The 22004-nt window shown below is 39.4% G+C and overlaps 1 long non-coding RNA gene across 1 annotated transcript in view; it reads right to left on the reverse strand.

Annotated features, from left to right (window-relative positions):
* Nucleotides 1–11513: 11513 nt before the first annotated feature.
* Nucleotides 11514–22004, reverse strand: part of LOC115357426 (uncharacterized) — a 78317-nt gene continuing 67826 nt past the window's right edge. The window contains exon 5 of the long non-coding RNA XR_003928109.1: nucleotides 11514–12632. This is a non-coding gene — a long non-coding RNA (uncharacterized LOC115357426). The remainder of the gene's footprint in view (nucleotides 12633–22004) is intronic.

The raw sequence follows: 22004 nt of genomic DNA on the forward strand, positions 1-22004 counted from the left end.
TCCACTGGGCCTGCTGAACATGAGATACCTGCAGATGATTTTCCAATATACACTTAGATGACATAAAGCATGTGTTGTCTGGTGACAATTCCACCAATACTGGTGGACTCCACGACATCTGTCAATGGGACGCCACTGGGTCAGGTGCCCTTTAACACATCGGTGTTCACAGATGCTTCCTCGATGGGGTGGGGAGAAACCTGGCTACATAGAGCAGTAGGAAAAGTGTGGCCTTCAGGGGAAAACTGTCACATCAAACTACTGGAACTGGAGGTGTTCTTAGTCTTCCAACGCTTCAAGCTCCTTATTTGTGGGAAACACATGTAGGTAAGGACCAAGAACCACACTAGTGTTGCCTAGATCAACAGGTAGGGCGGAGTTCAGTCCACATTCCTGTTGAAGATGGTGGAACTTGTGGCTGAAGGCTTGGGCCTGGAGAACAGGGGCGCCGACCCCATGTTGAGGGTCAGCCCCCTGCCCGACAAGTGGATGATTCACTCCAACGTGATGGATCAGATTTTGATCCAGTTTGGAAAAGTGGAAGTGGACCTGTTCACCAACAAATGCAACAGACACTGTCCCGCTGAGGTTCTCTGTGACACCAGACACACGCCATGGTCAGGAAAGCTGCTTTAACCCAGCCTCCTCTCCTCTTCATTCCTCCACTGTTGGAGAAAATTAGATGAAAGCAACTGATGGTCACCCTGGTAGCCCCAAATCACCATATGGCACCATGGTAAGCAGGGATGAAACAAATGATGGCAGCCCAACCATAAACAATCCCCCAGTTCTTGAAAGCTCTGTCATAGGAGGCATGCACAATAGACCTTATTTTATTTTTGTTTTTCTTCCAGGTTAAGCACTCTACTTTGGAAAAATAATTGGGCTGCGGCAATTGACCTTTAGTCGGTCAGGATTCAGTGAGGCTGTTGTCTGACAGCCAAAATATATGTCACATCAGAATATTTATTCATCTGGGTCCACCCACCATACCCAAAGAGTCCAGTATAAGGAGGAGCCTGTGTGAGACAGCACAAAGGTTACAATATTGTAACCTCAGTTCTATGAGCACAGGTGGAGCCCTCTACATCTGGCCGTGCCCTTCCTTGCTGAAGAGGGTTACGGATGCTGGCAGTTTGATACACTGCCTTACATGCAGTGTAGACCACGCACACACTAGGTGGGCTTTCCTGATTGGCCCACCACATTTATGCAAATTTCAGTGAGCTAGTCTGTCTGTATGATTGGAGGAGAGTTTTACAGAGTCCAGTAGAGGACTCTGCCTGTGCCTCTAAAACTAGGGTTACAACATTGTAACCGTCATTAGCAGTGATAGACAAAATTTTCATTAAAATATAAATAAGTCTGATGTACATGCAGAGGCTTCAACTTCACCAACAGAAAATCCATTCCACACACTTGATCAATGAGGATCTTGCAGACTACCAAGGTAATATAATTACATCATTTAACATTAAATAAGTTACTACTACTGCTATTAATGCTACTACTATTACTACTAACAACAACAACAATAATAATAATAATAACAATGATAATAATGATGATGATGATGATGATGATGACTATAATAAATCAGGAACTGACATACAGTGGCACACAGAGCAGAAGTAAACTTGTGACAGTTTGCCTCACTTTACTTTGAATGACCAATGGTGAGCTCAGTCAGCCCATCCAGGATGTGGAGTTGACAGGTTGTCGAGAGGGTGTGGCTCATAATTCAGAAAACCAGTCGAAGGCTTAGTGCTCTACACAGTTCCTCGTCCCTCACTGGTTATAATTACCTTGTGATAGAGGGGTGGCAAGATGAAGGCAAGGAAGTGGTTGTGGGATGGCACTGAAGCAGCAGGAAGAGTGGCAGAGGAACAACAGGAGGCTGGCTGAGGAGCGACAGGAGAGTGGCACAGGAGGAACAGCTCAACAGCAGCAGGGTGGAAAAGGTAGCCTGAATCTAAGCCCCAGGACTCCCCTGCTTTCATTTTCCCTCTTATATACTTTTTACTCATTTGTTCACCACAAGGCCATTTGTATTTTATAATTCATTGGACTGGCATTGCCGTCTTTTAGGCTTTTAGGCTGCTTTCCTAAATTCATTTTGGACCAATGACTGCCCAGTCCTCCGCCTAAACTAATCCAGACCAATCACAGTAGGAAAAAGTTGCCTTATTCACAGGGGTGCATGTAAACATACGCTACCCACAAATTGGTGAGTAAACAGAGTGCTCAGTGTCTGCATGCCTGAACTGCCTCCTAAAATGAAACTACATCCAGTCTCATGAAAATTTGAAAAACTCAATTGATCAGTGGTCAGTGAGTGAAAATGAGTGAAAGTGAAAATGAGAGATGCCTTGGGCTGCATTGAGGCTACAAAGAGGCAGCAACACAAGGGTGCTGGACATTGTTCCCACTGAGGTGCATCAGCACCACATGCAGCTGGAGGCCCAGTCTCAAGAATGTCTTCCACAAAGCATAAACAAGCACACAGCCAAATATGCAGGAGCGCTGCTACAAATTCTGGATAGTATTGTAATTTAAATTGATTAACAATGACATGAGTGCTGTGCCACTCATGGCGAGAGTGAATTTGTTTAACAGCAAGCCAGCAGAAATACTTCTACATTGAATTAATAACTATTGATCTCTTGCAGGTTTATTAGCTACAAACTGGCAAGCATCTCAGTAGGATACATAGGTATCTATATGCTGGAAGAGATCATCATTTATCCTCTTCTTTCCAGGAACTGGCATGTGGTTAAAACATTTTTTTCTATCTAGTACAAGAGTATTTTAAATCTTGTTGAAATACTTGTTAAGAGACATTAGTTGAACTCGACTTTAGTTATATTATTAGCCATTCAGACAAGAGTGCACAGATGGGGTGAGAACAAATAAGGAGGGATCTGTAAGTATCTGCAGACAGTGAGATACACACAAAGCACAAAGGTTAGATTTTGTTTTCATACCACTGACAATTGTTTGCCTTAGAAAAAATACTTTTTGATAAATATGCAATGTATCTTAGATGTCAAAGCATTATCTGTATTCAAGAAGGCATATTAATATGGATTTAGATAACAAACATGGCTATTAACAGGCAAAGAAAAGCTAGTAGAAATTAATTTGTTGTTCTTAAGTGTTATGCCTGTTTTGAATTTACAAATTTCAATGTGATAGGTTGTTATATTGATCTTTATTTTAAGTTTTGTAGCAAGATGGGAATCATGGTAGAAATACTGAAAATAAGAAAAAGGAATGGTTGGAAACACTGTCACCGTAAGTGGGCAGTGACAGCTCACACACAGTGTCCTTTAGCGACACAATGAATCCCTTCCTGCTACAGGGCTGCCCTTCCTGGCTGAAAATACCTTCTGATCATTGAAAAACAAAGATATATGTCTGTCCCAGAATTCTGCAAAGAGAAAAAATTAAATTATCTTATAAGTAATATGATAATTGAAGTGCTCTCAAAACATTCCTAGAATGACTGCAACGAAGTTTATGGTAACAAAATTTGCCTATTGCCTCCACCTTAGCCCTCCTCCAGGCAGGGCGGTCATGTCTGGCTGCCAAATGGGCTACAATCAGCAAGAGCGTAGTGGCAGAGGACCCACTTAAACACAGGCTGAGCCAAGAAACTGATCTCCTGCGAGAAGAATGTCTGGCTGTCTTCCCATGTCATGCAGCGGTGCTGATGGGCTGATAAAGGCCTTGCCAACTGGATTCTTCCTTTCCTCTCACACTCCTGATTGGCCCGAAACAGAGCTAGAGCTCTGGGAGACACCAGCTCTTTGTGCAATGAGGAAGTTAAAGCAGCTCCAGGATAATTGTGACAAGGTGGTGACCCCCGTGCCCAGGTCAGATTTCTCCAGGACGGGGGGCTACTTCCTGGCCAAAAACAAACTGCCAATGAGGAGTCGAGCCTGCATTATCACTCCTTTACATTATCTCAAGACTATGTCCCCTGAGAGTGATTTACTCATCAGTTTCCTCAGTGAAGTAAATGCTGCACATAAACAGTGACAGCTCTAACTGACAAGCCGACGATATGGCAGGACGGGCACCGTGCATTTTTGTTTACTTCCCCATTTGGAAAGATGAGTTGCTGAAATGTTTTTACAGGAAGGCAGTCATTTGATTAACTGTTACTGTCTGCTTTTTGTGGCTATTTCAGAGCATAAACCCAAAACATAATTTCACTGATTGAGAAGGTTTATGTTGTCTGTTGTTTTATGGTTTCATAGCAGTACAAGCTCTAATTGGCCTTAACAAATTGGATGAGGAGGAGATTAATGCTCAACCATTCATTCACCACACAATTATACTCACAATGAGGAACTGCATACAAAGTTGCATATAGACAGTAGACATATAGAGGGTTTATCACAAATACATGACTGACTATAATGAATAGCATAGCATAATTAATAATGATGGTCATGCTATTGTCTGTCTTTTTTGTCAAAATATGTTTTAACAGATGATTTCCCAAGAAATGCTTTGTTTAGTGGCTGAATAATGCTGTAATGCTTTTGAAACAAGGTTTTTTGATTGGTAGTTGCAATGAATGATCTACTTTGCATATTATTCATTTATGTCAAAATTAACAACACAGAGATTACAATTTTCAAATTTTTAGGAATTAAATCAACAAAAGCTAAATAATATAAGTGGTTATGTTGTCTTTGTGGTTCAGTGCTACTCATATTGTTGCTAACTATATTATGTGGCAATTTGTAGTATAACCACGTTTAATATATCAATTATTTTAAAAAATAATGGAATCAAATTTGTGAATAGCGCTATATTTTTTTCCAGAGTCAGTGGTTGGTTTCGGCTTAATTATCTTTTGTTTCAGCTGTGACCCAATCTAAAATCTACTCTTTATACAAATTCAACTCTCCAGCAGTCATTTGTTAATTTCCACAGTTTATAAGTTGATTAGCGGCTTCTGTGAAACCTCAGCATTTGCATCTGAAGGCTGAAGATGAGCAAAATACTTTCACAGTGGAATTACAGTAATGACCTGCCTAGCGGGTCAACACAGAGGAGGTGAAAGCAATTTTACACGTAGCCCACAGAGACCACAATTCCAATTTGAATAGCCTTGTGTCTCTTGTTTTTATTGGTTTGGACCATTTATTTGATAAAGCACATGAGGGCTTGGTGGAAGGCTGGGCAAGGAGAGGAGAGAATTATGACAAGTGTGTATCCTATTAATTTATTGTGGCTTAATTAGATTTTTTTTTCTTTTCCTTATGCTTGAAGTTACTTGAGAAATAAAAGAGTAATGTAATGCAGGGAGCACGGATGAGGAGTATTCATAGATGGTATGAATTGTATGAAAGTATTCATAAGGCTCACTGATTCCCTCACAGGCAAAAATACATTTATGTACCACAAAGAAAACAGGGACAGTGCTAAAAAAAATATTTTAATGCAAATACACACGTTCTTTCTGGGTAGTTTGCTACTTGTTGTTAGAGCAGAGCATGTGGGACTTTGTTCGAGGTTGCACATTTAAATATTTTCACAATGCTTTCAGAGATATACCGTGCTGCCACCGTCATTCAATTCAAACACTTTTTTTACAGAATACAAGTGTCTTTACACAAAACCCTGCCCAAACAATTCAACTTGTTAGACATGGTGACTATTCAGGTGTAAACACATTTTGTCTCTGCTTGCAAACAATTTTCAACAATGCCGTCCTTTGAAGTGAACAAAGACAATTAGGATCACATTGATTTCCTCATTGTCTGCATGGCTATGCATCACTCTGGAACATTGCTTCTCTTGATGCTGATGTGAAATTAAAAAATAAATAAATACATTAAAAAAAAAAAAAAACATTTCATCCAGCATTAAATCCACACAATGAAGGCAAAGTCAGATTTGATGGTATGTAACTTATAGGCTAGAGGACAGAAGAATGTATTTGGGGGGGGAATTTCAATGCAACAGTCACAGAGCGAATGCTTTTGACAGCACTGCCTGTTGGGTATACAGCCTTCTGCGGCTACCAGATTTATTAAAAAAAAATGTCTTGCTTGTTGAGCGTTTTTCCAAAAACTACAGGCACCACAGATACACAGCGCACTCTTTTTCTCCCTTTTGTAAACATTCAAACAGGAGTGGAACAAATGAGCTTGATTCCAAAGGTCATGCTGTCATATTACAAATGGATTTATGATGCAGACATATGCGGCGGCTCTTTAAAGCTTATATGAGCGCAGTTGTCCCGGCTGCCTGCTAAATGTTAGCCTTGCTTGTAATCCACAGTGCTCTGCCTCCTTTGGGAGACACAACATACCTTGTCTGGGCATATAAGCGCTAACCTCAGCCACACACGAAGCTTGTTAACTGTACTCGGAACAAGAGCTAATCCACACTGCAATACCTTATTCAGGGAGGAAATCTACCCTGGATTAAATCTTATCTTGTGCCCAGCGTAAATGTTGTGCTCTGATGCAATTTCAACAGTACTGTAAACCCTTTTCCAGGAATAATTGCTCGACACCCATAATATTCTCAAACAGCGAATCAGAGAGTAGATACTTACACTGAAATAAACATGCTTTTCATTGTTTGGGTGTCCTGTTTGATCAGCTTACACTAACTTTGAGACCTTCTTAAGGCATGTTACAGAAGGCAAGTGTAAAATGCACTAGGAAAGAATAAAGAGCAAAGCACCAGCAATCATCTAATCTTCTGTTAGAGATTTTAGGGGGATGACAACACTGTGTTTTGCCATTACCGGGTTTTAGTTGTTACTATATGGAGGAGAAAATAAAGTTGGACTTGATCAGATATAAAATTGCTGGCCTCACAGCAGATTGGCAGTTGAGCTCGCCATAGGACAACAATCATATGTTGCTAACTCCAGACACAAAAATCTCCGCTCAGCCTCTCGCTGTGCATTTCTAATTCAGGGCTTAACCATAATCTACAATATGTTCCTTGATTGCTTTTCTGAAAATCATTTTGCAGTCTGCAAAAAGTGGGATGTATAGGCTTACTTGCAGATAAATGCAATCGTAATCTTATAATGTACTGTGATGAACTGGATTAGTATATCAACAAAACAGAGAAGTAGTGCAATACAAGCCATGTCCATAAATCCATATCCCTGCCTCCACATGCCGCATGCAGCACAAGTTTTAAGATATTATTATTCAAAACACTTCTTTTAGGTATAGATGATGTAAAATTGTGCACTTCTTCTCATATGAATGCTTGCAATATACTCTGATGTCTTTTCCCAAATACAGTAAACAGATCTTACAATAGCCTGAAATTTTCAGTTTAGTTTTTTTCCCCCATGTTTTATCAATTCGTCAAATTAAATACTTTTACCCCAACAAGAATAAAAATCTCAAAATTCTGGCAACACAGCATCCCTGTGTTATTTTGGTTAAATATTAAGCTATTGAATATGGGCATAAAATATCGGGCGTTGATAATTTAACTCTAAAAATATTGGCCTTCAAAGTTCAATGTCAGTCTAATCCTACCCAGAAGTAATCAAATGAAAAGCAAAACACATTTGCGTTTCCTCATATCACATCACTCAACAGTTAGTGTTTAGTGCACTCCAAAGAGCCTGAAGCTTTCTTCCTCATCACCCCACACTCTTGCAGCATGGCTCTAAGATGGTGCAGAGAAGATGCAATACCACGCCACGGAGCGGCAACATGATCTTTATTAATAAGGAAAAGAATAGACGCGCATGTGACGTATGAGTCGAGATCATTTGCCCAGCGTTGGTCTATCCTTATTTCAACTGCACGTGAGCCGCTATCAAACGTGGCTGGGGCTTTCTAGCATGAGACAGCACGGGAGGCTGGGATAGCTTCTCATGCTGAATGTTTGGGCTTTAATAACAATGAAAACCGGGAATGCATGAGGAAAAAAAAAAAGCTCCATATTTTTGTGATTATTAATAAAGGAAAGTTAAATACTGTGACGGCTGGTTGGTCACAGTTTTTAACTTTCTATTATGAAGAATAATGTAGAATAATGGAATAAAGACTTTTTGTGTATTTTTAAGTACTATGAATCCTTTTCTTTTTTAATTACAATTTACAGTAGTTTTTATCCCTACAGCACGTTTCAACTATTTGTATGTCAATTTATTCAGTCATACTAATAAAGTGTTTCCCCTGTAATCATACTGAAGGAATTATGAACTTAATCGTGTATGCAAAATGTCCCTTCACAAGGGTTTCATTTAAATACAAAGTAACAGACTAACTAAAACCATACATACAGATGACATAAATAAGCAGATGAATGCCTTTCAATCTAACATATCTTGCTGTAAAATACTGTTCATAAATATGACTACGATACACAGAATATACACAATGCAAGAAAAAATACATGTATATAGACACACATACAAACAGAAAAAAATGCATATACATATATATGATTGGGAGCTCAGATGGTCATTTATGGAAAAAAAGATTATAAAAAAAAAAAGTCCCCAGCCTGTAAGAAACCATCTGCAGGTCTGTCAAAACATGGCAGAGAGAGGTCTACTGAGGTGGGCTCATCTACATTCCCTGGGCACAGCGCAAGACCCCGCAGGACTGGACAGGCCATAAGAAGCCATAAATGATTTCTTTAGCACCGCAGGTCTTCACTGTGTTCAAGGAAATGACCAGAGTGTATGAGATAAAAGCAAAAGTGTTTGAGGGCCCCGAGAGTCTGGATACAACCATCTTTGAATGACAACACAGGGTTTGTGGACTGGAGGAGCGGAGAAAGGAACAAACAGTTTGCAGAGTTTGCAGGCGAACTGAAGTGGTTTTCATAAAGATCAAAGATCAATGATTTGTTCTTTCTTATTTCTAACTGTAAAGGAGATGGTATGCAGGTCTATAGCGAAAAGATTATATGAGGTTTCCAAGTATGTAATACATTTTTGTACTGGGAAAAAAAAAAAAATGATTAGACTGCTCTTTGGTAATGTCTCTATTAATTCTTAACACAGGTCATAGGCCTATTACTTCTAAGGTATTGACAAAACCTCCCCCTCGCAGCCTCCCCCCCATCTAATCCAACAGACCTAAATTGGAGAATTGTTGAACAAACTTTTGCATGTAATCATACACATATTTTATTCATGTAATGATATGCAATAATAGCTAAATCCTACTGTCTCAGCATTTCCTGCCTGTGCTGCCCGAAGAGAGCATCCTGTGACTGAATAGATAAACAGTGTTTGCCAACAGATGCCTGAATGATTCTCTCAATTCAGGACACTTACAAATGTCGCTTTAGATAACCCTACTGTGCATTTTGTCCCATTTAATTCTACGCATTTTTTTTTGCCCTAGATATATCTTGTCTAAGTCTCCTTGAAACACAAGTCCTCTAAGTTTTACGGTAGCACTTCCAAGATGGTTATGCTGCTCCATAAAAGTGAAAACTGTCACGTATGACTTGTGTGTTGAAGAGCGAGCATGAAACTGTATCGCACAGCCAGAGAAATATTTCACATTCACTGTATCGTATTCTAATAAACCACATTCTGCACCAGTGGGAGGATTATGACCGTCCATTTGTCTTGGCTGGGCCACCACTGTTAGGGAGATATTCCCTCTCTGTGTCTGCACCAGGCAAAGTTAAAAGGGACGCTGGCGACTGCTTCAAGTCATTTGTCTCTGGTAACACTGGTTCGCAGGAAGCCAAGACCTCAGCTCCAGTGGATGATACATTATTGCTATCACTTGCCCTTGTTTAATTACATCCACGCATGGGGTCCGGTATCATATCCTCCTGAGCTTATCCATCTTGAGAAACTTCAACCAAAATCCACATTATTGTGTCATATAATCTTGTGTTTGACAGAATATGTGAAAGAATATTTCAGCAATAACTTAAGAAACAGTGTGGTATCTTGACAACTCATCCTTTAATACTGTTTATCGCAGCCATAGAATATAAAGTGAAAATGACTCTGGCCTTCTCCTGGACTGCAAATGAGTGATGTACAACACATTCAGATGTACGCCTGCAAAGCAAATTTCAAGTGCTTTTTTTTTTTTAATTGAAAGTGATAAAGTTTAACTTGAATGTCACCTCTTAGTGTTGTTAGCGTCAGTGTTGGTTATTTATATAGCAACAGTTCATGGACATGAAATGAAAGACAATAAAAAATAATTCTAAAAGCACACAAATACAGAAAAAAAGGAAGAGAGAAACAGTCTTCTTACATTTTCAGTGGCTGAAGATGCCTCATTTATTAAATTGTATGTCCCAAGTCAAGAGACATCTCAGAGTGTTTTGCAGAAATTCACTGAAACAAATATTTCCAATCTCATTTAGCTGAACATTTCCATTTGTGAAGCAGAAACAGTTGTGTTTGTGCTGATCTGAGCCCCACACACTCAATTGAAAAACATCTATAAACAAACTAAAATAAGCATCTAGAAGGTTAATGTTTAGTGCTATTTACTGAATGACAACTTGATGGCCCGCTGATTGCAGTAGTAGACACAACCATTTACTCACATGACTGATTTTAAGAGACCAATGTCTCGAAGCTAGCATATGTGCTAAATTCACTGAATAACAGTAACCTACCAAAGTGAGCCACACATTTGTCTGCTTTGGCAACACTCCGGGGAACAGTTGGTGTGCGTTTGTGGGCTTCACTTTAGTTTACATAATGTAAAACCTCAACAATCCCATCCAACTCCCTCTGTTAGCACACTGCGCTGTTATGTTGGGAGAGTTAGGCCTTTGTCCTGCAACTGTTCTCTTCTATTCACGTTAGCCTTTTTTTCATTTCAAAGCATTCCACATGCAATAAGATCCTTATGTATTCATACACGAGCGTACCCCTCTACAGAGTCGGCAGCTGTAACGTTATGACTAGTCGTTTTTTTTTTTCTTTCTCCCTGTTGATGAATTGAACAAGAAAATCCTCCTGTGCTCATCTAAGGAGGATATTTCTTTGAGTAGCAAAAACACAATCAAATCCACAATGGAAAAGTAAACAAACTAGATCTTGACTGATTTTCTTCCCTAATCTCTAGTTGAGAGAATTAGATAGATCTAGGTTTTACGCACACCACCCAACCCAATCGTTCCCTGGATGACTAATGTGTTGCTGGGACAGAAGCTCTGCAATGTGTGGTGAGATCTCCCAGGGTCTTTGTGGGTCTCACATGCTGGACATCCCCATTGAGACAGTAAAGAATAGGTGGTCACTAGGTATGGACACAATGAAACAGAACTCAGGGACTGGAACAATTGCCTGAGCTGTCAGAGGGTGACAGAAACTGTAATTAATGATATTTTCTATTTTCACAGAGGAGAATGAGCATCTGACAGAGGCATTATTAATGAGTGCAGCCTTGTTGGAGGGAATAATGGCAGTTTATTAGCAGCAAGACAGATTTAACAGATCTCTCTCAAACAAAGGGTTTAGACATGTTGAAAAATGGAGACAATCTGCCTCAAAGATCCAACGGGAGAAAATGTTCAATACAACAAAAATGTTTGTATTGTGATCATATTCTTTTTTTCCCTCCAAACCATCTGCTCGGCAAGTCAATAATAAAACAAGTCTGTTTTCCCAGATTTTACCTCTTGAAAAGGGAGGCTGTCAATAGTGAAACGGTATCACGCCAGATATTTCTTTCACTATATCTCTACAAGCATTCATCTATGGTAATGACTCATCAAACAATGCTGTTTGACAGGAAAATAGATGGATATTCTTAGTTATACATACATAGACAAAAGCTGTCACCAGAAGTTTGAGTGAAATGGTGAGTAATTTCTTGATCTATATGATTTCATGTGTTGCACAATTCTACCAAACTGGTTGGTGATGGTACAATATATATAAATATATAATATATGTAATTAAAATGTACATCCTTCTGGCATGCTAAAGCAAGCGCTGAACTACAAAATCTAGAAGCAGTTAGCGGTAGCAAGCAATCGGAAATATCCTTTCACAAGAATATGAATATTACCGAATGTCACAGAATCAAAGCCATGCTCTGACTATGTCTTATACAGAACTGATGTGATTAAACAGATCGATACATCTAGGAAAAGAATTTGAAGTTAAATTTTAGTAAAATATAAAACAAATATACATATGCAATGCTAAAATCAATCATATTGAAAAACTACGCAATTATCTTAGAATTATCCCAGAATTTCTCACAATATCTATTAATGGATTTAGGGGAGGAATAACTATTTTTGAAGTACTGCTGATAATGGCTAACATCACCAGTGGGTGAACAAGATTTGTGAAACATATTCCGGTAGTGTTTCAACAGATATTCCTCTGGCTTATTCATTACACTGGACTGAAATATGGCTTCGATATGACACTACAGGCATATGTCGTTGAATAGATGTATTAGATGATTTCCAGAACTGAAATGATATTCCCCCCGAACCTATTTCCAGTACATGTAATTGATTCCCATCCAGCAAGTTTGACTGTATTATGTTTGTTTGAAAAGTTAAAAGAATTCGACTAATTTCTCCCCAACCAGGCAATACTTAACCAGATTAGAGTGGCCACTTCAAGCTTTGTTGATGCATCCAAGTGAGGCAGGGCAGCCCAGCTGCAAAAGCTGATCAAAAGAGAGAGGGGGAATGTGATATTAACATCAAGTGCTCCAGTGAGTGACTCAGACAAAAACATTGAAAAAAACATAATTTTTAGACACTTCCTTTACCCATGTTTGGAAGTGAATATGTCTGTTTGTCAAGCAGCTGTGTGCATCCATACACGGCATTGATTCGTACTTTAACCAATATTATAAGGCAATTCCTCTTTTCCCTTTTGCATCCCCTTATTGGTAATATGCTAATGACATCCGCTGTGATTAGTGATTTTCTTCTAATCTTTATTCCACGGTGGCCTGAGCAATCACAGAGGTAGAGCTTCGAGATTTACAGCAGCGAGCTTCTTCTGACTGCTCTTCCCATCTGCCCTGACTTGATTTAATTTGAATAATAACGAAAAATTTAGATTCAAAGGCCACTTTGGTGCACTACTGTGCGTATGCAGATCCAGGAAATACACTAACAAGAAGAGTAGAGGAAAGCTTTTTTTTTCTTTTCTTTTTTTTTTTTTGACCTAACCTGTGTTGGGCAAAGTGCATGTTTTATGCGCATATAGGAGGAAGTTCCTGGTAGATCATTAATGGCTTTAGCACTTATAAAAGTTAAATGTAAAGCTGATGTCGATTTTTTTTTTTTTTTAGGGACAGCATTTACTGGTTTTCTTATCTATTTTGATACAAAGTACTCAAATTTGGTTTTAATATCTGACTGATAGATAAGTTTACCTTCCCAACAATAACCTTACCTAGTTTAACTTATTGTTAAGTCGATGGTTATTTAAATCTCTTGCAAAAAGTGACCTACAAAAGGTTTGGTCAAAGGTGACTGGATTTGTCTGAGCCTTTTCTGCTACAGTACATGTACGGACAGCATAAAAGTCTGTACTGTATCCACAGGGGAGTGTGGGGGCTGTCCACATAACTGTGTGGTCTCACGTTTGAACTGCCGTCTATTCATAACAGAGGGGAATGAATTGATTCTTTCAGTTTACATTCAGTACTAAGGGGGAAAAAGGTTGCACAAATTGTGCGAAGAGCAAGTCAATTTAACTTTCTGTTTCAAACATCGAGCAAGACATCCTTACAAAGTTCGAAACCCCCCTGTGATAAGTCTTGAAAAGAAGCCTGTCATTTTTCTGGTAATTGAAATACTTTTATAACTTTTTGTTGAAGTCTACAAGCTATAATGTGTCTTTGAATGGAGACACTACAGGGTGCAGTTACTGGTGTGAGTTTGCATTGAAATGCACCTGGAAGCCCTCCCTAATTGGCAGCCATCTCATTTGCCTTTGATATTGCACCCCATCATCTGCATGAGCAGAACAGACCATTGTCTAGGGAGGAAGTACAGCTGACTAACAGGGTAATCAGCAAAGACAAGGCAGTCACTGCTCTGAAGAAAGCAGAAGTTCAACAAGAAGACATAAGGCAACTCCAGAACAGTGTCAATTATAGTGTACATTGATAATGTACGCCTCTGCAATGCTTTACTAAGGCTTGCGAGGAATTGTATTATAAAGTGGTAATGTGGTCAGTAAAACCTGTGTCTTGACAGCAAGATCCAAGGCCCCTCTAATTAAGAGTGCCATCTCTAGGGCAGCATGGGGAGTGATCTAATGGTGAGTGGCCATGCATGCTGTTACCTGGAGTGTGCTTTATCTACCAATGCCTCGCAGCAGGGCCTCAGGTAGCCCAGTCTTCTCCTTTACTGCTGAGATATGGACTGAAACTTGCAGGCACTAGCAGCTAGTCAAGCACCATTGCAACTTGTGCGAAATAAATAGGGAAGGTGTTTATGAGAGGTTGTATAGACAGCATCAACAGTATGAGGTATCTGGCGTAGGAAACTGGCATGCTGCTCCAGAAGGTGTGGCAACAGCATTCACACCACCTGCAGCAGTGAAAAAGACCTCCTGCGAGTCCCTGTGATAGGGTGAAAAGCAGCATTCGCGCTATTACAGAGGTGGAGGAATCAACCTCTCCCTATCAGTCGAATGTAACCCATCTGAGATCCACAAGGTGCTAATTACAAAAGGATGAACTGAACCTGAAGGAAAATACCAGACAAAAAACAGTGGCAAGTGGGTTCACACTCAAGGTGCAGTGTCTCGCTATTTAGAGAATTTGTCCTTGACTGGATTCAACACAAAGTCATATAAATCTCACAGTTCTTTCCCCATATCTGTGCATTTTGCCTCTGTAAATATATACAATTCTGGTTGGAGCTATGTTTCCAAGCTGTGGATAATTAACCATGTCACTGCAGTCAGTACCTACGCTATGAAATGCGTAGGTACATGCCAGTTCAGATCTAAGATTCCAAACGAGACAAATCTGCTTTACACTCTTGCCAAGAGAACTACTTTGATGTGATCCACCTAATTTTACAATACCATGCCAAATCACAAAGTTTTTCGAAAAAAAATCAATGCCATGAATGTCCCTTCACCAACAAATAAATAGCACAGGCTTTGTGAAAAAAATGGCAGACTTTTTTTTTTTTTTAAACAGAGAGAGAAGACTAGCTAATTCAACTCTTTGAGGAACAAACTGTTGGTATGATTGCAGTTTAAAATCACACTTAAGCAAAGTCAACAAAAACAATGCCCTCTGGCAGCAACAGCCCTTGATGTGTGTGGTGAGTTACTCTTTTTTTCTAGTTTTTCAGGTGTTGCCTGTGTCAATGGGGTTATCAACTGTTTTGTATAAAACCCCATTGTCCCTTAATAAATAGGGAGTTAGTTTGTTATGTAATTGTTTATTTAAGTGATGGAAGTCAGAATAATACAATTTTGAATAATCATACCACTTTCATATGTAACAACAAGGCAAATTTGACAGCAAGCCTCTCAATGGCATTGGGAGAGGAATTCATGCAAATGGGAAATGGTGCAGCAATGAGCTACTAAAAGTCAAATAAATAAGTCAGATGGATAATTGGAAATACGAGGAGTCCTTTAAAAAACAAATGAACACAAACAGACAAACACACTAGAAGGAAAACTGTTTTTACCGATTTTTACCAAGTACTGTCCATACTCTGAAATCCCCTTAGAACTTTTTTGTGGTAATTTAAGCAATCCCTGTCGCCTTACATGTTTTCTACAATCGTAACATTGTCGGACATTTGTACAATAAGCTATTGGCATGTCATGACTCTTCTCAGGGTTGAAAAATGGATTTAGTTAAGTGCAGGAAGTATTATGTTTAGCTCAGGGCAAAGTGTTCTGTTGAGTTATAGCAGCCGATTACCCACAGCTCTGGTCCGGGGACTACATGGGGTATTTGTTTACACCAAAGGAAATGAAACTATTTCCATCTAACTGCCCTGATTATTGGCCTCTTTTGCTTCATTCCTCAATACATATGATATGTTTCCTACTGTTACAATGAGCATCTCTTCTTTGACCACACCAGATGAGAAAGAGAGAGAGAGAAAAAAAAAAAAAACATCAGGAGAAGAAATTAAAAAAAACAAAAGTTGTGCATCATGAAGCACAGAGGAGAAATCCTGTTTCCCATTATGGCTTCATAACTGGTTGAGTTTTTATACAGAGGTGCTGATGCAATTAGCCCTTCTCCTCCTAAATGTGTGCCAAATTGTGCTTGAGTTTCAAAGAGTCAGAGAAACACAATCTTGCTTCAATTTTGGGAAACCTGCGTTTGATTTTGCCGTCTTTATCTAATAGAAAATTTCTCTTTCAACCGCCATGTGGTTTGCTGTTGTTAAGTCCAAATAATGGACCACAATGGTCAGCCACACATAAGAGAGTGTTGTTTTATCGGCACATTTCGAATTCATCTTTAAAACTCCCCATTGCTTGGGCGAGTGTTATCTGACTGTGTTTCATTTAAAATATGAAAACAAAAGTATCTTTGTTGGAAGCTGTGAGTGAAACATGTAACCACAGCCCCTTGGCATTAAAAAAAGGACTGGGTACCAGGCGGAGTTTCCAAAATTAACATGGAACACAGATTGTACCCACATTTATCTACATCACTTGACAATGGCATTGACTAAAGCTCCATATCTTGATTTACAACATGCATATATTCCTCCCACTACTAGTGGTGAGCTTGTCAGCATAATCCCTGCCAGGAGTGAGTGCTGCACGGGACTGCATCGCAAAGATAGATGGGGGGAGAGAGCAAGAGAGAAAGAAGGAGAGACAGAGAGAGAGAGAGTAAGGTGAAGAGATGGAGAGAGAGGGAGGGGATGAAAGAGAGGGAGGGGAGTCAGAATGAGGTTGATCTGCAGTAAGCTGGCCTTTGGCCTCAACCCTCCAGTATTTATCTGAGCAGCAATGGTGGTGAATCAGTCACCGATATCCCAGATGGAGAGACACACAAGCTGTCCCTGATTCTACTGCCCCCTAGAGGAAACAACATGTCAAGACTGCCAGGCACCTGTAGTGAATGAGTCCAAATGCATGATCATGTTCCACATTCAAAGATAGTTTTAGATCTCTTAGTGTCATGAGTCTGTTAAACACTAAGTGAAATGCTGCTTTCTACTTTGCTGTACAGATACACTTCCAGAGTTAGACTGGCTGTATTTGAGTATACACTGTAAATCAATGTACTATTCAGACAGAAAATACTTGTGCCTTTGGTTTACACAAACAATATAAACATGAAAAAAAAATAATCCATCACAAATCATTTGTTCTATTTTCAAGTAGCTCGGACCTGTACTGGGACAGTTTTACAGCTTTGGAACAAATCTCTCATCTCCAGTTTCTCTGCATTGGTTTGTTATCCCCCTCACGTCACTACACCGAGCACAGACGCCCATGCCATCGGGCATCTGGTGTGCTGTATATTTCCGTTAATATTTCACATTATAGCCTATGGCGCTACATAATACCAGATGATTGCTTGTCTGTTATCGTATATGATGAGAAGTGTTCAGGGTTGCTAATATGAGACGTCTCTGTTTACCACTGTGATGGATGGCCTCCCTTATAGGACCTGAGTTACATTGGAGGGTGTCACAGGAAAAAGATGACAGATGGGCCCAGCTGTTGAAGATATCGACACTTTGACCAGACCGTGAACACATTAATCACAGCATGGCTAACCGGCACTGAGGGGGACCGAGTGACTTCACTTATAAAGACACTATCAGTGATGGGGATGTACTGTCTAATAGACAGTACAAATGATCAGAAGTTATAAACATTAAGACACAGCAAAGCCAGACACACAATGCTGAAAGCCGTTAAGAATTTAAGTGACCCAAAGAACTTGTAACATGATTAACTGTCAAAAGAGATTAGGGGGCAGTAATAAAGATAAACAGGGGGTGGGGGTTTGTTGATGCTGTAATATAATATTAAGAGACGGCAGATATCCAGAAGCCCGTGTCAAAATGAAAAAGAGGGGACTAATGGCTCTTTGGGATCTTCAGTGTCAGTTGCATCATCTTGTCATGGTGATAGGCTGCAACTGGCCATCTCAGACCAGAATAGACATGTACACATTTCAGTATTATTGCCATGTGGTGGTCAGTGATTAAACACTTAGCCATGGTAATGATACCTCCCAGTGGTTCTATTCATAATTATCAGTTCAGCATTTATTCTGCCAGTCTTTTAGCAAAACACACAAACCATGGCAACTGACTGCGCTTGATTTTCACTTGCACTTTGATTCTCTGATTTTCTTTGTTATCAGGTTTTCATAATATAACATGACATAATCATTAATAGAGCATATGCTGCTCTTACAGAAATAAGAGAAATAACATAAGGCTGTGCATGAAATTCAGTTTTCACAGACTCACAGACCAGACCAGCCGCCTCCAACTGGAGAAAATGGCTCATGAGCAGAAAAAAAAAAAATATTCATGGGAGATTTAGGGAACAGGGGATGATTTATGTGCAGTGGGAGGGTCTGATTTAAGTGAGATTAAATCTTAATCAACAGAGAGAGCTGCTGTCACCAAATGACTGGAGAGTGGAGTTGACCCCGCTCAGCCTGGGGTTTCAGTTCAAAGTTCAGTGCTATAAACAAGAATATGTTGTTTCAAACAGTTGCCCAAACTTCATCAATCACATCTGAAATTTGATATTTTTATCCAAATTGCTTTACAGTGCAATGAGAACATAAATATCTTGGAGCTGACCAAAAGTAGAGATGAGCTAATTTTGAATGACAGAGCAATCATGAGAGTGGTTTTCATTTGTACTAAGCCACCGGTCCAACAACACTTTAGTGGCATACTGTCACACCTTTCTCACAGCAGGCCACCCTGTCATTATTGAGGCTATTATAATACACCCTTAATGTGCGTAGAGAAGTGAGAGAGCAGACAACAGAAGTCAAGCTGACAAATTAGACTTGAAATCTTTCATTTACATAATGTCTGGAAGTTCATTAATAACGCTGTTTTAATTATTCATGTTCTTGTTTCACCAGATACAGCAGTTTTCCTCCTGCTGCGCTACATGTCTGGATTGGCTAAAAATATAAAAATGGCAGAGTGAGGGTGACGGAAAGCAAGAAAAGCAAAAAATGCAAAGAAATACAGTGAGAGAGAGAGAGAGAGAGACAGCGAGAGAGATTGCAGCACACAGAAAGACGGGTCATTTCAGCACTGCAGGGGAGACAGTTAAATACTACTTTGTTCTGTTCAATTTGACTCTGTGCAACATAACACGCCACCATCTGGGTGTAAACCAGCTTATACCTTATTTCAAGCAATTTTATGCATCTCATAAGTACGACTGTTTGACTACCCATGGTGCTGTGTATTCGCCGCACAGCTTGGCATTCTATGGAATTCACACTATTGTTATCCACTGTGTCATTGTGACTGGTATTCATGAGAGATTTTCCTCACAGCAACCGTAACACAATCGACAAAATGACAAACTTTGAAACACATCTTTGGTTACATTTGAGCTGGATTGCCTTGTAACTTTCTTTCATAGAGTGGGTACTTGATATTTTGAGTGACACCTTTGGCTGTGGCGACCTTGGACAGTTTTCTCACACATTTTCTGTCCCGATGATAAAACGCTGAATGCAACAGACTGATTTTTTTGTAATTGAAATTGAGGTGATTCTGCTGCCTTGGCTAGTTTAAGACATTATAAGTGACAAAAAAAGCCCAAACCTGTAAATACAGTCAAACCTTCAATGTGTGAGTCTGAGGAGACTGCCACTGTCTAATTCTATGCCGTGCTTTAATCCTCCAAATCTCAATTAAACCTCAGCTCCACTGAGGTCAGCATCACCACAGCAGTCTGACATCATGGAAATATCTTCCTTTTCCAGCTTTCACCTATCCTCTCGTACTTGTTGAATACTTGATGAGACTCTGCGAGACTAATTTCCCATTGTTTATTATGAATATTAATAAACAGCGCTGCTAGACACCATCCAACGTCAGGAATTTGTCATAGTATTGTATCTACCCACGCTATTTCTACTAATCAGTTGCCATGGGGTTTGGCGACTGCCCGTCATGGCTGCTTGTACAGGAGAAATCCATCCTATATTCTAAATGCAAAGCAGCTCCATCCAGGAAAGAGGAACAGAATACTATCAGGACGGCTTTCCTCAAATATATTCTCAAATATGGTGGCTTGCCTGGGTGCTTAGCAACATGTAAGCTCGAAAGAAAAAAAGGAAAGAGAGAGAGAGAGAGAAAAAGGGAGACAGAGAGAGAAATCCTTGCTGACAGCTGCTTTCTCCATGCTTCTTCATGTTGTAAAGATGTTGCCCTCAGAACTGTAGTGAGACAACTGACCCATTGTTCCTGTTGTAATTAAAGCAACCACAGCTGAAGACACTGTGTGACATGGCCAAAAGGGCTTTCCTATTTGAAGTCTCCACTTTCCAAGCGCACTATCCCCTGTAAACGTTTATGGTTTGTGGCACAGGCCTGTGTGGTGATTCACATTTCATGATGCTCCTGAAAATGTTGAGCTTTGTTATAATTGCATACATCAAGGTTTTTTTTTTTTTTTTTTTTTTTTTGTGTGTGTGTGTGTGTGTTGTTGTTTTTTTGTTTGTTTTTTTGAATAACTAGAAAATGAGTGCAGTTGATGCATGATTGTTACATGCAGCTAATTACTATGGATTATAGAATGTTAAAATCATCATCTCAGCATAACACACTTAATGTTGTTAAGGGTCAAACTGGCTATTGAAGAGCCTCAAGGCTTTTTAATTACATGCACTTCAGAAGATGTGACTTGATGTCTTCTTCATAACTGCTTCTATTTACAGTCATTATCATTACAATTGATTATTTTCACTGTTTCATAATGACATATCTCCTTGTGCTCTGTTCCTTTTTGGTACTGTCAACCATAATCTTACAGTTTCAAATCAGTGCAGCGCCCCTTACCTTTTTTTCCCCTCTTCAAGTTAAAATTAGCTCTCAGCTTTGGGAAGTTAGATGAAAAATGAGCAGCTTTGAAAACTTACAATTTGTTCTGTGTGATAATGGTGATAATTTTCAGTTAGAATTTTGATACTCCCTTATTACTGTAAAGACAATATTTAATCATTAACAGCTGATTAATTTTAATAAGTGCATAATGGGTGTCTTCTGAGTGTTCAACTGATTTCAGTGTCTGCAATGAATTCTTCTCACTTTTCCAAGAGCCTAAGCCTACAGAAACTGCAAAGCGGGTAATTTCACAGTGCCATGAAAAGGTGAGGACAGGCTTAGCAACAATGTCAAGGGAGAGTAGATCATTTCTGGAATCAAATTCATCCATCTGTGTGACTATTTGATACATATCTACTTGGGCTTTGAAAGCAGAGTCCATGTTCTCTGTCTACAATCTGAAAAATTTCCTCATTCTGTTGGCCAGATAATGACCAGTCCAACTTCAAAACAGTCTATTCTAATTAAAGTCCTGTTCGGTGGCAAAGCCACATTCCACGAGCAGCAATCTGATGGAGTAGAGGGATCCACGTGAAACATGCAGCATTACAGCTGAGGCTGTAATTACTGAGGTATTCATTGGATGTCAATCATTCAGCATACCTTGTTTTATTTTTTTTTTTGTGCACGTTGGGTATTTGATATTTCTCATATTTGCCATATTTCAATATCTATCAGCAGCACAGATCTGTGCGCAACAGATTAGGTTTATTTTGGGCGGAATGTTAATTCTGTCTTTTTATAAATAACAACTGAGTGGACTTCACAACATGTAAAGACAGCATGTATGCTCAAAGTACATTCTTTATATGCACAGGATTGCTTAAAAAATGCACTGTAATTTTTTATCTTTATTTTAAATCTAGTGAAATAAGGGGTTACTCAAACATCGTTAAGATTACTGTCACTGAGGTGCGGGTAGCAGGCAGGGAATGACCTTCGAGACTTGGTATGAACCCAGAACAAATGAAACT

This window comes from Myripristis murdjan, chromosome 4, assembly GCF_902150065.1.
Source record: "Myripristis murdjan chromosome 4, fMyrMur1.1, whole genome shotgun sequence".
Taxonomy (NCBI): Eukaryota; Metazoa; Chordata; class Actinopteri; order Holocentriformes; family Holocentridae; genus Myripristis; species Myripristis murdjan.